General features: G+C 49.5%; 1 protein-coding gene across 1 annotated transcript in view; it reads left to right on the top strand.

The window, feature by feature from the left end:
• The first annotated feature begins 633 nt into the window (after nt 1-633).
• Nucleotides 634-3,595, top strand: part of TUT4 (terminal uridylyl transferase 4) — a 136,337-nt gene continuing 133,375 nt past the window's right edge. The window contains exons 1-2 of the mRNA XM_017548794.2: nt 634-683; nt 1,024-1,183. The gene's annotated coding sequence lies outside the window, so the exon portion shown is untranslated. The remainder of the gene's footprint in view (nt 684-1,023; nt 1,184-3,595) is intronic.

Here is a 3,595-nt window from a genome sequence, read left to right as displayed (position 1 = left end):
GTAATATGTTAAAACCAAGGGGAGGAGGGGGCCCATTGGTGGTAGTTGGTTTTATGCCCGCCTGCAACTAAAGAAATGATTTCTAAAATCTCTTTTGGGGGTGAGAGGAGGAGTGCTCCAGAGATTTCTCTTTTGAGCTCCTTAATTCCCGAAGTGGCTGCCTTTTAAAAGTAAAAAATACCCAGCTGTGGTCGGCTGGAGGCCGTGGTGGATGGGTGGGGGTCGACTCCGGGGGCTTCCTCGGTCCCGCTCCCTGCCGCTGCTCCGAAGCCCGCGCGGGAGGCCGAAGTTCCGCCGAGGCTCTGGCCGGGCCCAGTTCCAGTGCCAGGTCAGAGGGTACCCATCCCAGGCCGGCCTTCCTCCCCAGGGGGAGTAGCCTGGGGAGCGAGGCGCTGAGGCAGCTCTCGGGCTCCGCTTCCAGCCCCGGGGCCTCCGCAGAGCCCCAGAACCTGAAGGAGGCGGAGCGGGGGTGCCGGCCACCCCCAGCCTTTCAAGGCAAGCAGGCGAATCCGCGCGGCTACCCGCGACGCCCGGGCGGGCTGTGGGACCTTGCGACCTCCGCTCGGTGGCCCCGCCCCTGCCCCTGAGCCCCCGGTGGCTCCCTCCTTCTCCGCCAGGGGGGCCCGCCCCCTCCTCGCGAGCTAACGAGTGTCTCGCGCGCTCTCCCTTCCCTCCGCGTCGGTGTGAGTGCGCGGTCCTCCCACCTCGGCCCTCTCCCCATTGTTTCTTCGCGGCCACCAAGCGCCCCCTCCCCCCAGTGCTGTTTCTCCTCCCCCGCCCCGGTGTAAACGGTGCCTTGGGGGGGCCCCCGGAACGAAGGGAGGGGACACTCCAGAGCCCTTTCCTCAGCGGGTAGCTCCTCCCCTCCCAAGCCTGGACCCCATTCCAAGCTCCGTCCTCTCCTCCCCCTCTCCCCAGGCTGCCCCTCTCTCTCGCCCCCTCCCCTCAGCGGGTACTCCTTTTTCTCTCCCTCTCCCTCTCCCTCCTCTTCCCCCTCCCCATCCCTTCCCCCCCACAATGCAGTTCGCGGCGCGGCGGACATGGCGGTGGAGTCCTGAGCTCGTCGTGTCTCGGCCTCCAGCGGCGGCAGCGGCGACGGCGGCGGCAGCAGGAGGCGGAGGGAGAGCGGGAGCCACTGAGATGAGGAGGCGTCGCGCGCGCCTGTAGCTCGCGGGCCTCGCAGGTACGAGGTTCCGGCTGCGGCGCTGCGCCCGGTGCCGAGGGGGTGTGCTCGGGAAGGCCGGCGGCCCCCGCTTCGCCCTCCTCAGGTGCCGAGCCTCGCAGGTGTCGGGGGCCCGACCTGAGAGCGTCTCAGCCGTCCCCTTGGGGCCTGACACTTCTTTCTTTCCTGGAACGGGCTTCGGGTGTCCCAGGGGAAGCCTGAGATAAGGGAGGTAGGGACGGCGGCCTGGGCGGCCTGAGGAGGGCATTGGGGCGCTTTGGGGACGAACTCCACACTGTGGCTAGGGCTCCCCGTCCCGGACCGAAACCTGTTGTAGACCAGCGGGGACGGATTTTGAGTTAACGGGATTGGTTTGAACATTTCTCTTGGGTCCAGTGACGATTCTCTGTCATGTGTACCTTTTCTTTTATCCTTGCTTAGATATAGGTGACTATACAATGTATATAAATGTACACACTCATATAATACATACTGAACGTTTCCCCGGCGCTCGTCCTTGTAGGGGGAAGGCAGAGGTGTCTGTGTGGATTTTGTTTCTTGCAAGCCCGCCTTGCCTCTCCCCCGCCCCCCAGTCGAAAGGTGGTAATGCGCGGTTTTGACGTGGGTAACTGAGATTCGTATTTGTAAACAGACTGCGCTCTCCTAGTGTGTTGCACGCCTCTGCGAAGGGTTTCAGATCCTGTTGATACCTGGATTGCGAAAGAATTAGATGTTTTGACCTGAAAGAAACACACCAGCGGGATTTCTAGTCATATTTGAATGGGATGAATTACTGTTATATGAACAACGTTGATTAAATATTTTCTTTTCAGAAGATTACCAAGTCTTAGATGAATTTTGTGTGAGATCTTGGATTCGGTATATCTGCTTCTTCGCTTTGATAAAAGCAGTTCCTTACACATTTGACCTGCCCTTTCATGATAATAAATTGTGCCCAGAACTGCAATTCGAATTGTGTGTTGTTGGCATGCATTTAGTAATTAGCTCTAAAGGATCAGATTATCTTTTATTTCCAAAGATTTTTTTCCGTCCAGTCTTGTAGCAGTGAAATGTTTGTGGACTTGATGAAACAGAACATATCCTGTTTGTGTTTTTAAAGTAATGAGAACTGTTAGCTAATAAAATTGGATAATCCCAACCGGATACGATAATTTAGAGAGAATGCCATACAGAGGTGTTGAATTGTGGGATGGTTTAAAAAGAAAAGCCGACTTTGTGTGTGTGTATGTGTGCTGAAATTTTCTTTAGGCTCAGAACTCATGTATGTCATTACAGGGCATCGTAGTACTGATTAGTCACAACTTGTAAAATTATGAAATATCGATTCGATTAAAAAGCTGTGCTTAAGATAATTATTAGTGTCTAGTGTGCTATGTTGCTTTTATAAACATTTTTTAAGAGTGCTTCTTAGAAACCATATACTTTGAGGAAGATAATTTTAAGTCATTTTATGCTTTAAAAATATATTTAATATAAATTTTAAAACTTACTTTTAAAACTCTTTTAGATAAATTTTCCTGCTGCTTGCAGTTTTTCACTTGGCTAGTGTGGAAATTGAAAAACGAAGTTTTCTTGAAATAATTCAGAGATGGAAGTGAAAGTCAATGACATTTGATGTTTTAAATCCAGCAAACATTTAAATATAGAAAGGAAATTTAAAATCTTTTCATTGTCGTAAGCCAAGTTGTTAGTAATACAGATAAATTAACAAGATATTGTCATGCATATAAGTTTAGTTCAATTTTACAAATTCTGAGTCACACCTAAAATTACATTTATTTTTAGTTGGTGGAGCTAGAACAATACAGTGTCTGTATTTTAATTTCAGACCTTTTAGAATCAAAATGTATAATTATAAATTTCTCTGATTAACAAAGCTGTTTAACGAGAATTTTTGTTCTCAGCGGATTCATTTTAGAGTAAGTGATTAGAACTTTTTTTTTTTTTAATCTCAAAGTTAACCTTGACATACAAAATAAGTACCACGTTGTGTTCTCTACAAAATGTTACATCGGGATCTGTGGGCCAAGAAAGGTGTTTGAATTTATTCATTGTAGAAGGCTTCTAGTTCAGAGAAACAAAATAATCAACACTTATTTGTAGGGCCTGGCCAGGTGGCTCATGCTTGTAATCTCAGCACTTTGGGAAGTGTAGGCGAGAGGATTGCTTGAGCCTATGGGTTCAGTATCAGCCTGGGCAACATAGTGAGACTTTGTTCCTAGTAAAAAATAAAAAAAATTAGCTTGGTGTGGTGGTGTGCATCTGTAGTCCCAGAAGCTGATGTGGGAGGACTGGGTGAGCCCTAGAGTTCAAGGTTGCTGTGAGGCACAGTTGTGCCACTGTACTCCAGTCTGGGTGACAGATAAGACCCTGTTTTTTTTAAAAAAAAAATAGAGAAAAAGAAGGCAGGGT

Source organism: Cebus imitator, unplaced genomic scaffold (assembly GCF_001604975.1).
Source record: "Cebus imitator isolate Cc_AM_T3 unplaced genomic scaffold, Cebus_imitator-1.0 Scaffold214, whole genome shotgun sequence".
In the NCBI taxonomy this organism is placed as follows: Eukaryota; Metazoa; Chordata; class Mammalia; order Primates; family Cebidae; genus Cebus; species Cebus imitator.
The sequence above is the reverse complement of the archived record's forward strand: the minus strand, read 5'-3'. Positions and strand labels throughout refer to the sequence as shown.